We start from the raw sequence: 14,118 nt of genomic DNA, 5'->3' as shown, positions 1-14,118 counted from the left end.
ACATTTAGTACCTAATTTTAAGACTTTCTCTAAAGCTACAGTAATCAAAGCAGTGTTGGTGTAAGGAAAGACATATAGATCATTGGAATAAAACAGAGAATCTAGAAATAGAACCACACATATATGGTCCTCTGAGTTTTGAAAGATTATTTAACATTAGCATTTTATAGAATATAAACTCAATTCAAGAGCAGAGGAAAAGATAATGTTTTTAGCAAATGGCACTAGAACACCTGGTATCCGTATATAAAAAATTAACCTCAACCCTTTATTTCCATACATAAAAATAACTTGAAAGGATCTATGAACCTAAATATGAAAGCCTAAAAGTATAAAACTTTAAGAAGAAATTATAAGGGAAAATGTTTATGAATTCAGGATAGGCAAGAACTACCTAGGATACAGAAAACATGATGTATAAAAGAAACAAATTGATAAATGAGATTCCATCAAGATTTAGAACTTTAAATGACATCGTTAAAATGAAAAGTAGTCCTTAAACAGACCCTATTTACAATGCATATAACCTATGACCACAATATATAAGGATCTCTTGCAGCTCATTAGTAGACAACTAAATTAAAAAGTAGACACAAGAAGATGATAAATAGCCAGTACAGCACAAGGAAAGGTGTGCAACACTAGAATCAGAAAAATACCCATCATGAACAATAACAAGACTGAATTATATACTCATTAGGGAGATGAAGTTAAAAGTTTTAAAAGCCTTGTCATGACTTTTTCTTTTTGTTTGATTCTCCCCCTTTCCATTTAATTTGTCACACCCAATGGATTCATTCTGCTGGGCTTCCTGAGGTTGTGATCCTCATTGTCTTTTCCTAGGATATTGCCTAAAATTTTTTGGAGGGCTGGTTTGGTATTCATGAAGTTCCTAAGGTGCTCTTTATCATGAAAGTATTTTATTTCTCCATCAATTTTGAAAGATAGTTTTCCAGGGTACATCAATCTGGGTTGGAGGCTGTTTTCTTTTAGGGCTTGAAATACATCACTCCAAGCTCTTCTTGCCTTGAGTGTTTGCATTGAGAAGTCTACTGTGATTCTGATGGGCTTTCCTTTGTATGTGATTTGTTTCTATTCTCTCACTGCTTGTAGAACTTTGTTCTTCTATTGGGGTTCTGGAATCCTAAGTATTATATGTGTAGAGATTTTTGATCAAGGCTAGTTGGAGTCCTTTATGCCTCACTTATCTGTATGTCAAGTTCTTTTCCCCTCCTTGGGAAGTTTTCTGCCATCACTTCTGTGAACAGCTTTTTTATGTGATCTGCACTCTCTCTTGTTTCTTCATTGACTCCAATCAGTCTTATGTTATTCTTCTTCACATCGTCTAGCAGCTGCTGGATTGATTTCTCATGTTCTCTTACAATTTTAAAGCAATTTTTCTTTTCCTGTTCAATAATTGCAATCTTATCTTCTATAGCTGAAATTCTGTCCTGACATTGGTTCATTCTGCTGTGTAAACTTTCAATGGAGTTTTAATCTCCTAGAAATCTGTTTGCATCTGTTTAATGGATTCCATTTGTTTCATGGATTCCATTTGTTTCCTATGTTGGGATTCTTCATGTTCCTCAGATCCTCTATTTTTTATCTGTGTCCTCTCTAGATTTATTAATCATGTCTTGCACTACAGGCACAATCTTTGCTGGTATCTGAGAAATTGTTTCTGATTTCATTTTTTCCAGATCCTCTTTTGTTGCCAGTTCAGGGAGTCCAGGTGGTTAAGTATCAGATTGTTCCATCTTGTTTCCCTTGGGGTTTCTGTATGTGATCTGGAAGTCAGTTTTTGAGGCTTCTTTATGTGTCTTTTCCTTTCCACGGGGTGTGGGGGAGTGTTACTGTCACCTGTGCAGCTCACCTCCTCTGGCCAGGGAGCTGTGGAATGGCATACCAGGAGCCTCCTCCTGAGCACTGGGATTGGCTCACCTCCTCTGCCCTAGGAACTGTGGAATGGTGTTCAGGAGCCTCCTCCTGGGCGCTGGGATTGACCTACCTCCTCTGCCCTAGGAGCTGTGGAATGGTGGTGGGGGAGACTCTTTCTGGGCACTGGAAAAACTTTTTTTAAAAAAACTATGTTTTTTGTTTTGTATAGACTATTTCTTGTCCGTTGTATTATGTTTATACATGTATGCATGGTTTTAATGTATTACTATAACTTTACAATAGGTTTTGAACTGTTAAATTTGCATTTTAGACTGCTTGTTTTCTCCAGAATGACGTTATGCATTACAGCTTTTGTTTTCTTTTTGTAAAGGCACTTTCTAAATCATTTGTGACTCTACCATAAAAATACATATCCTGTGTGTTCATCATCATAAGAAAACTTATGCCTGTTTCCAGTTATTTACTATCTAACCCCTATCCCATCCTCATAGTCCCTGAAAGATGCGGCTCTATTTTCTGTGTGTATTGTATGGATAATGTAGATACTATAAGTCCCCGGTGTCACACATACTAAGGTTTTTGTGTCTATTACCATATTTTTCAGTGTATATTCATGCAGTAAGAAAGATATTAATTCCATCCATTTTACAGGTTAAAAATATCCCATATGTGGATATACCAGTAATACTACTAGATTGACATTTATGCATTGACAGACTTTTGAGTAGTTTCTAAATTGTGGTTATCATTAGGAATTTTTATTGGCATCAGATTGCATGATTTTTATGCAAATGTGTACTTGCAAATCTTTTAGTTAATTACCAATGAGAGAAATTATATGATGACTTCCTTTTGGTAATTTCAGAATCTATGAAACTATTTGTAGGCTAGCTATGAAATTTCACAATCTCATCATCAACTTTGAGAGCTTCAGTTTTTCCACATTCTGGATCAACATATGATACTGTGCAATTTTTATCCCAAGCATAGAGGTTGGCACAAAGCTCATAAAACTGAAATTATTTTGTGAGGCAGATGAATTTTGATACATGCATTCTCTCTCCATTCTCTGAAGCATATGAAAAATATTCAGGAATGCCTAATCCATAAAGACAGAAATAAATTTGTCTTCACTTTGACTAAGAGAGAGAGAGGCAAATGCAAAAATAAAAAGAGATAGCTTAAAAAGTTTGGTGTCCCTTTAGCAATTTAGAAAAATGATGTAAAATGACATTGTACTGATGTTTGCACTTGCTTTGATTGTAATGTACTGATCAATAATGGACATTTTACTTTTAACTGATAAGATTATTGATACTTGAAGTAGTAAAATAAATTTGTTAAAAAGATTTTCTCAAGATTTAGTTACAAAATGCTAAAAATATTATAAATGCTGTCTAAAATGTTACATATAAATGTTATCTTGCATGAAGAAGAACTAATGAAAAAGACACAGGGCCCATTATTATTCCGCTTAAATAAAAGGAGAGAAATGACTCACCAGGGCATGAACAGCAAGGAAAATGGAGGTAAATCTCCCCAGGGTCTCAGTGCACCCGCTCCTGTTTTGGGTCCCTGGAAGGTCTGGCTCCTGGGCCTCATGATCATGCTGAGTGCTCTTCTGTTATCCTCAGCACCCTTTGGAGTGACTGAGCATCTCCCGGTTGAACCAAGCACAGCCTGTTAGTCCTGATCATGCAAGAAGTGAAGTTTGTGTCAGGGCTTAGACTGACTGCTTCTCACTGTGGATTCCAAATTCCTGCCAGACTTTTACCAGGATCCCTGAGACTCCTTAGGATCTGGTCCTGATGACCACAGCAGAATCATTTTTAGCTAAATTGTCAAATTGTGTTTTGCATAGTTAAGAATGTATTCTAATTAAACAAAGGTGTCTAATAAGACACATCAGAGGTAAGCACAGATATATGAAATCAGAGTGTCTGGGAGTATTATGTAGAGAAGAACTCTCTGATCTTAACAGGAAAACAACTTTCACATTCCTCTAAATCTACTCTTGGTTTTCTCTGCATGCCCAGAGCCCCCTGCTGGTCCTAAACTTCCCTGCAGGAAGGTTTGTGTCTGGGCTCACACTGATGTCCCCTCACTGTGTCTCTCGCACAGTAATACACGGCCGTGTCCTCAGTTCTCAGGCTGTTCATTTGCAGATACAGCGTGTTCTTGCCATTGTCCCTGGAGATGGTGAATCGGCCCTTCACGGAGTCTGGGTAGTTTGTGCTACCACCATTTTGGTTAATGTTTCCAACCCACTCCATCCCCTTCCCTGGAGCCTGGCGGACCCAGTTCATCCAGTAGTTACTGAAGGTGAATCCAGAGGCTGCACGGGAGAGTCTCAGGGACCCCCCAGGCTGCACCAAGTCTCCCCCGGACTCCACCAGCTGCACCTCAGCTTGGACACCTGCAAACACAGAGACATACTGCTCAGGAAACTGTCACACACGTCCACTGTTTCTCCCACTCATCTTCATTCATACACTCAGTATCTCTTGTGCAGCATGAATCACCTTTTATAATAGCAACAAGGAAAACCCATCTCAGCCTAAGCCCCATGGTGAGCTATCTGCTCAATCCTGATCACAGAGTGGGAGCAGCTGTGCATCCAGGGCTGGTCTTCTCTGCAGAGCTGCAGGGTCAGGCCTGGGCTGGTTTTCATCAGCAAAGGGAACTGGTATTTGCATGGGCTCTTGCTATATATATAGCTCTGTTGTGGAAGCCTCAGCTAGAGATGGGTCCAGAGCACATAAGTGTTACAGGTGTTAATTTGTAACATTCATAATAAGGAATATAGGATTTCTTATTATGTTCATGAGTTGAGATGAACACCTAACCTCATTAGTTTTCTCATAGTTAGGTATGTATGCAGTAAATGGATTTGGTCATTTCCTAAGTTTTGTAGGTGTGTACCTAGAGCAAGAAGCATAATAGATGTGAGATAGGACCTCACACATGATAAGAATATATCATATATTTGGCCCTATATCCTTCTCATAGCATCTACCTGATCCATGAGCAATTCTAAGGCAGAGCATTTTAGTGATGTTTCCAGACCTCTTTCTCTAAGAGAACATGACATCATTTTCCAGTATCTAATGATTTCCTAAATAAATAGACAACTAGGATTCTTCAAGCCTATATTCCACTGTGATATAACCTGTTCTATTGTGAATCTCTTCATTCATATTGTCAAAATTATGTATTTAAGGGCCGGGGATTTAGTTCAGTGGTTCCGCCACCTGCCCTGCAAGCGCAAGGAACCAAGCTCGATCCCCGGCACCAGAAAAAAAATTATGTATGTTATAAGTAATGATTTTAATAATGACCAAATGAGATACATTTTAACATGAATACATAATTTGTTAAATATTACCAGTCATCCCATGATCATGTAAAACAATGTAGAAGTACCCATAAATTCTTCTATAATTTTGTCAGTTCTTCTTCCTGTGTCTCCCTTTGTTCCGGCCTTTCCTTAACTGAAACATTTATTCCTGCATTAGACAATCCTTTCTCATGGTAACAAAATAGTAGATTAATTTTTGATGATGGTGATTATCATGATGATGGATTTCAAAGCACATAAGTACTTAAATTTCAGTTTTCTTTCTGTCACATACAAGTTGGGATCATCCTTTGACTGAAGTGACTAGGAAGGAGGTGAAGATACAAATGATGAGGTAAATATATATGTATAATAATTGGACATCAACCTAAAACATGGCCATGGGGTTTCTGTGTTATCCAAGAATTTTGACCCTGTGACCATCACTAGGAAAGTCTGTGGGTGTGTCTCATTTTCCCTTGACACCCGCTCTCTTTTGAAAGACAGAGAATTTCCTTTAATTTCTTTCTCCTATGAAATGTTTTGATTGTGTTAGAAGATTCTTGAAGGATGCTTGGTTGTTCTGTAGTTAAGAGAATACCTTTCCTTCAAGTAGGATAATTATTTTTCAAAAGTCCTTCCTTGAGTATCCTCTGTCTGTGTCCATCTCTCAGTGATGAGTCCTCCATTCCTCTGTCACAGGTTTATGTGATCACTTGAACACTTCCCTTGAAATCCCAAGGGGTTCTGTAGGTACCATGTGGGCTGTGTGGCCCCCAGGAGCATGGTGTGACCTCATCCTGGGCCCCTCTTTTCCTCCAATCATCCATCATCACTCCTCAGTGCTCCCTCCACTGTGTTCCTCCAGCTCTTTCTGCACCAGGAAGCAGGGCTCACCTGTGACTCTGGATCTTCCTGTCTCTCCAGGTTTCCTTGTGATCATTAGTTTGAAATTTTCTTTAATTCACAGGCCTCTGAACACATTGTGATGTTATTTTTTTCATATTTTGGTAGATTTGAGTATGTGGGTAATAATTTTCAGTGTCTCAACAAGTTAGAACAAAATCCAGAAACTCCTTCAGTGGCCAAATTTGAACTCTTAATTGAGTGAGAGGCCTAAAGACAATAAGTGAAAATGGTATTTGCACAATCATGACGGAACACTAAAAATGGAAGAAGAAAAGAGAAGAAAACCCATGAAAGTTTTTTTAGAGATTTCAGGGATCTTCAGGTAGCTGGAATGTAGATGGTCCAACAGGGAGGATCTGGCTAAGTCTCAAGTGAGGTCATATTCTGGAAGATGTCTCTGTCCTTGGTTGCAAATTACAGGTGCACCTAGGATAGCACAGCAGGAACAGGATATACCTGTCCTTAAATACAGGACACATCAGTGATGATGATAGTCCAGGTGAGGTTCAGAGCAGGGTGTAGACGTGGAGGTGCATTTGGCTTTCCAGGATGAGTGTGACCTTGAGGTCCTGGGTCAAAGCTGTGGGATGGGGTCCATGTATGAGAACATCACCTCAGTTCTGCATGTGGGAACCATGCATGTGTGGGCATTTGGTGTGCAAATGATTTTCTTCTGCTCACTATGTAACTGTGTCTCCATTACTTTTCTCATCTCTGAGAAAAAATACACAACACATAAATTCAAGGATGAAAGGTTTATTTTGGCCTGTAGGTCATAGAGGTTTCAGTGTATAATTGGCTGGTTCCAGTGGTGGGGTGACATGGCAGAGGGGCAGCACAGAGGGAAACCCATTCATGGCAGGTAGAATATAGCAAAAGCAGTAAGCAGCAAGGACAAGGGACACACTAGCCCTCTTTTATCTCCCTTATATTTTTAGCCAGGATACCCACCCTTAGGGCAGATATCATTCACACTCAAGATGGGGCACCCATAATCCTACCCAGAACTGTGCCAAACAAATCAGTGACTAATTTGGTAGTCACACAACCTGAATCTCAGCACCACACAATCTACATCCAGCCACCTCTGAAAAAGACCCACCTATGATGGCATGAGGATTTGGGGGACATCTAGATGCAAATCATAACAGCATCTCTTTTATTAATGAAAAAATTCATATTTTTCATGATAGATTATGTCCCATGCAGTCACTGGGCCACCAGGTAACTGATTAGCAATGATACACCCAGAGACATCAGTGTTGGCCTCTGTAGCAGGCAGGTTGAACATTCACCCATGGCTGTAGCCTGGTCTGCCTAGTGACTGGGTACTGATGTTGCAGAGTTCATGTGCAATTCCATCCTTCAATGCTGGGCCCTTTCTTCATGGGCCTATTAGAAACTCCAGGCGAGTTTGGAGTAGGTGGTCACATATGTGCACAAGGGATCATGCTGTCCATTTTGTTATTCAAGTCTCCTTTTGGAGGTAATCACTTAGTAGGCATTCAGAGAGTCACAATACCTTCATCTTGGTCATCCACTCAGAGATATCCATCTACAGACTTCCCAAGACCTCTTGTCATCAATTCTCCAGTCTGTTTCTTTCCAAGTCCCAGGAGTCACTACACTCTGATAACTCTTGTCATCTCTCCTTCTATGTGTACTCATTTGGATGTACTGCTTACATTTCTGTCTGCCAGTCAATTTGTTTACCAATATTCCTGAAGTTTGACCCAGATGAGAGCTTTCAGCTGCCCATGGCCACTTGTGGGTATGCTTGGGGAGTGGATCAGGAGTAGTAAATGTGGGGCCATGAGCACTTAGTCCCTTCCTCATGTAACTTTCTCATATCTCAGGAACTCTGCAGTTTTCTCGTAATCCATATTAAACGTAGTTTAATAGTTTAATAGTTAGGTTTATTTATAAAAGATGACAAATGATCCCAAAATTTTTACAGGACGATAAATACTTAAGCAATTTTGAGCAAGAATTAGAGTTGAAAAGATCACGCTTCTTTATTTTTTATTTTTTTGAGAAACTGTAGTAATCAAAATATCATGATAGTATTGCAAAAACAAATAATTCAATGAGACAACACAGAAGGAGGAAAAGTAAAATGACACACTGAAGGCCTACTCAAATTTAAAAATGAAAGATCACAATACACACCATAAGGAAAGTGAAGTCACTTAAATTTATGGATTTGGAAATGAGGATATGCAAACACAAAACAATAAAATTGGACCCCCATTTTATATCATACAAAGTGTCATTATGAAAGACAGGTACAACTGAAAAACAAAACTTTTTGATAATTTTTTTTAATTTAAATTTTTATTTGTACCTTTTGCAAAACATAAAGTTTAGCTTCCTTGTGGGGAGCTAGGACATGTACATTACACATCTGAATTCTTTTCACAATCATTTCTCTTGTCCTCCCCTCTGCTTCACCCTCCATTGCTTAGTCCCCTTCCCTTTTGCAAAAGATCTATGTCCCCATTTGCAATCATGCATGTCCAGATCTGGATCCTAAAGTACAGGCAACAAAAGAAAAATGAGTAAGAAGTATTGCATCAAAGTCAAATACATTTATAGAAAAAGGTGATAACCAATAATATCATACACATAACAGTGGAGGGGAAAACAATATTTGCAGCCCATATGTCTCATAAGGGATAAATACCCAACATTTGTAAGAAACTTATAAACTCAATAGCAATGAATGAAGAAATACATAAATCATTAAGCACTATAAAATATGTCTTCAGTCCTGATCAGTCATTTCCCAACAGAAGTCACATTGATAGCCAATTGCTATGGCATAAGTTTTTCCCAATCACAAATAATCCAGGAAATGCAAATGAAAATCACAAATACATGTCACTTCACATGGAAGATATTAAAAATAATTAATATTACTACATGAAAAGATAAAAGTTAGTTTAGAATAAAAATTTTATCAAACTGTAATGACAAACCACACTATCAAAAAATATATCTGAAAATTATATTTTTGTTAAATAGTTTCCACCAAACTTAAAGGAGAAATTTTAAAACAATGTAAAAAAATTCAAAGCAATTCAATAAAGGATAGAATAGTAAATTGACAGAATACATAAAAATTGTTCACATAAATTGTGGGAAAATATTAGTAAGTTTTATAAAGTTGTGAGATGCTCATCTATTACTTTGTTGGGGTTTTTTCGGTACTGGGGATTGAACTTGGGACCTTGTGCTTGAGATGCTCATCTGTTAGGCTAAGAATCAAATTTTGAAGAAGCAAAATGCTGACAAGGGAAGGGACATGAGGACTCTTACCCATGCTGGTGGAAATGCAAATGGCTCTAACACTGTGAAAAGCATTTTGGGACTTTCCTTTGATAGTTATGGTAGGACAGGAATGGAAGAATCTGAAGGATTCACTGAAGAAGCTGAAACACATTCTTTACAACTCATGAGATTCCTTCCACCAGCTTCTTCCCTTCTAACCCTGCCCACTGCATGAAGAATTTGTGTAGAATCAGCTGGGAGGTCTACAGAAGACTTGGAAGGAAGAAGCCGGACTGGAACCATCAGCATCAGATATCTATGCTCCAGAGGATGAGAGATTTCTCATGGAGAAGCATTACAGTCAGCACAGCAAGCTGGAAACGCGACAGGTGATCAGCCCTGAAGCCTTGACCTGCCAGAGATGCTACCACTCTCTTTTCTCCCAGGCTCTCTATTTTCCCCAGGATCCATCAGTCCCACGCGTGGTGCTCCACAAATGACATGGACATGCATGACACCGATGTTAGAGGCATGTCACTGTACACTCACTCAAGCCCATAGAACACACTGCACCAGGACTGAACCAGGGTAAGCATGACTGTGTGAGATGATGGTGTGTCAAGCTGGATCCAGATAACACTGTGGGCCAGAGTATGGGTGGCAGGAAAGTCTGTGAATAGGGAGAGAGTGTAGGGACTTACAGTGGAACTCTGTACCTATTCTTCTCCTTAACTGAACACACAAACACGCTCTAACAGCATATTCTGCTGAATAGAAATAAACAAAGCAATTTTTGCAATCCCTTCAAATTTCTAGCTATACTTACCTTATGATCAACCAATTTTCCCCTAACTTATTAGTGCAACTGATTGTAAACTACATGTTCACTATTAATTTCTTCATACTGCTTGTTTCAACCTAATGAGCTGGATGATTTTTCTACTCCAACCATTTAGCACAATGTGAAACTAAAGTGTAACCTGATTCTACTCTTCTGTTACTCAGAAATTTTCCAGATTTCTAAGGAAGACTTCAGCTTCATGTCTGTCATCTGAAGATGAAGCCAGCTGTCATCCTTCAGGATTTCTGACACAGGATGTGCTTGGCAGGCTGTGTCTCACACAGTAATACACAACTGTGTCCCCAGAACACAGACAGCTCAGCTCCATGCAGGCAGTGCTGGAGGGGGTATCCTCGATCATGCTGAGCCTGCTCTGGAACTTCTGAGCATGCTTTGTTTCAGCACTGTAAGAATTGATCCTTCTGATCCATTCCAGCTCCTGTCCAGTGGCCTGTCACATCCAGTGCACTAAGCAGCTTGTGAACCTGTAACCTGAAGCCTTGCAGGAGAACTTCACTTCAGCCCCAGGCTGCACCAGCTGCACCCGGGCATGGGCACCCATGGAGAGGAGACAGGAGTGGAGACAGTGGCCCCTGACAGGCTCTACTCCCCTATTCTACACTGAAAAGGAGAATCCTTCTACCTGTTGCAGCTGGCACCATCATGAAGATTGTGCAGGTCCAGTCCATGGTGTAGAGCTGTGTTCCGGGTAATTCTAAGGATGAAGGTGGTAGTGGTGGGATGCTCTGAAACAGACATATCCACATTTTCCACAACAGAGTTGTATTTTTTAATATTCATGTGGCAGGAATCTTCTTATTTCAATGCCTGATCTACGCTCAAAGGGAGAAGCAGATGGCACATGGTCCATTTAGGAGTGGGGTGCTAGAGTCCATGTCCTCATCTTGTCTGAGGAAATGTCTTTGCTAATGCCTCTCTAAAACTTGTGCAGGCATAGTGCCCCAAAAGGAGACTCAAGCTCCCACAGGACAACAGGCTTTGCTGTGGGAACCCAATTTAAATATTCCATGGAACACATGAACCTGCTCTGGGGAATCATTATCTATGATGTGGGACACTTACCCCATTCTGTGACAACCAATTCCCAGCAAAGCCCATAGCTGCATCTGAGGGAGACATTGTCCATCCCACCTGAGAACCCAGAAGGACCCCTAGACATCTCTGATATCAGCCAGGCCCCCTAGTATTGTTTCCCCAGCACCTGTGTGGGTTGCACAGATCCCAGCTGTTCCACGGGAAGAGCCTTGCTTCTCATAGCAGCCCTGTTATGTGTGGTCCAGGCCTAGGTATCTGATCCTGTGCAGGATAGGAACTGAATGGGAATTTTGACTACTTGGTTTCTAGCATCTTACCTAAGAACTTATATTATGTTTGGGTCTCATTCCCAACCTCACAAAACACAATTTTACAAAATCCAGTTCATATCCTTTGTTGTGTATCTCAACCCACTGAACTCTTTCACTCTTTCCATGCATATGCCACACACTCTAACCCTCCATCACTGTGCCACCCACTCAGCATTGGTGTCAACACCAAGACCTGAGAGTGAACATCCTATTGAGACACTGAGACAAGTGTGTCTCCCAACATGCTGCAGTGCTTGAGTTAAGAAGTTTCCATCCAGTGCTCTAGTTGCTCACCCACTCACGGCTGAGATATTCAATGGCTATAAGTCCTTCTTTTGTCTTTCCTTGCATTATTTAGTGAGATAAACTCGTCCAGTTAAATCAGGTGTTTTTCAAACCTCTCCAGCCTTTATAAACTTCCATATTTAGATTATAGTTCTTGAAAAGGAAGGACTTACATCCTTCAGGAACATGCCCCCAAACTGGCAACTGTTCCTGGGCTACAGATGTGCAGGACAGGTCCTAAGTCCCCTGATTCCGAGACTCTGAAGGCACCTCTTCCCCTGTCTTGGTTACATGGCATTTCCTACAGTGTCTCCAGCCCACAGGACAGCCTAATCTGGTTTCATAGACTCGTTCAGGGTGACCCTGAGCTTCTGACCATGTCCTAGAGCAGGGCATAATCTTACTGACCCTTCTACTCTATAGTGAGATTAAATCAAGGAAGGTACAACGCAGCCTGGGATTCCATGGGGACTGTCAAGGCTGGGCAAGAACCTCCTAGAAGGAAGTGATTCTAGGTGGGGCAGAGCCTGGCCTCTAGAGGGATCATTTGGGTGTTTTGGTTGGGGTGGGGGAAGCTGCAGGAACCAAGGAAGCTCAAGCACTCTCACCACCAGTCTTCCCAAGAGGCCATAGCATATAAAGTGGCTGGAGCCAGAGGATGACACATCCATTCCTGCTTTTTCTTCTCCACTGTGAGCACCCTCAACTGCTGTTGTGAGACGCAATATGTCCATAGCACAGACTGGATGTGATGCATGGACTGACACAGGGAGTGTACTATGGTTCTCCTGTCCTCACAACACTCTGCACCTGCGGGTGGTAAGGAGAAAGAGACCCACAGAGGGTCATCCCACCAAGCACACTGGTCAGGGTGCAAGCATAGCAGGGAAGGCTAGACCCAGCCAGCTGGACCCATGTTCATATGCACAGTCAGCCAAGGATACAGGCATGTGGATATAGCATGGGATTTCTGGGAGCATAATCAGGCTCATCTAGGATCTGGACCTGGGTAATGTTCCTTGGGGTATGGTGTGTTCCCTGTTACCCAACCTCCTTCTGGCTGCCACTGTGTGAACCGGTCCCTGTTCACCTGGGGTCCTAGGCTCCATGATGGGACCCATTCTTCATGTCAATTACTGAGGCTTCAAGACAGAGCAGCTTCCTGGCTGGGTCAGTGCACCTCCAGTCTCTTTGTTTTAGCCCATGTGAAAATACTGCATGTTGGCTCAGTTCAGCAAGGACTGCAAATGGCCTGAAAAGCACAAGAGTGACCCAAACCTGGCCACAATCCTACACCCCAGAGTTGGCTTCCAATGCCTCCCACCAGAAGTGAAATGAGTGTGTCATCCTGTACTCTGGCTGTGCCCTAGGTCTCACTTCTCCCAATATCTATGACTGGAAATCAGGACCCTATGATTCAGAAAACATCAGGATTAGGGGGAGGTATCGCAGCTGAGTACATGCACAGGAGGCTGTGGGTCAACTCAGAATTTCTGAAACTCCATCTGGATGATGAGAACCTTGGAGAAGACAGATGAGGAGCCAGCACCACTGCCCACCGACCCTGGCTATGTGGTGTCCAAGTCACGTGGTGGGGACAGCAGTCGCCTGATGAGCATGTTCATCTCCATGAGGGACACCCAGCATCAGCAGGATACCAGGAAGGACACAATGCTAGTTTGGCTAACTCCAGTTGGTGGTCTCTGCCTCTCCTGACCTCAGAACCCAGGTCAAGCATGGACACAAACTCACCCTAAAACTCCCAGGTGTGAGGCCAGTTCCCTGAAAGATTGGATGTGTCCTCCTGGGTTTGTGATTCTAGGTGCACCACATGGATGCACCTGGACATCCCCCAAATCCCAGAAGGAGATAAACCTTGCAATGCACACCAAGGGGAGATGGAAAAATGAGCCCGAGGACCTGGATACCCTGAGTAGATTCTGACAGGTGGTGGAGGCAGAGGCTGCCCAGCACTGTCCTGTCCTCTCTGTCTCCTCTTTAATCTGTGGCTTCACTAAGTTTTCCTCTCAGGTGGACCTGGTCCTGCAGTTCCTTTAGTTCTAATCCACTCTCACCACACTGGTGTGCCGTACAGTGTGAGATTCTGGGTGGTCTATAATTTTCTGTCTCTGTGACCATCACTGGGAAACTCTAGGGATTTGACTCTTTTTCCCTTGACATCTGCTCCTTTCTGGGAGCCAGAGAATATC

This window comes from Heterocephalus glaber, unplaced genomic scaffold (genome assembly GCF_053883595.1).
Source record: "Heterocephalus glaber isolate CG9 unplaced genomic scaffold, H.glaber_assembly_v1.0 deba00001724, whole genome shotgun sequence".
Classification (NCBI taxonomy): Eukaryota; Metazoa; Chordata; class Mammalia; order Rodentia; family Bathyergidae; genus Heterocephalus; species Heterocephalus glaber.
Note: the sequence above shows the minus strand (reverse complement) of the source record.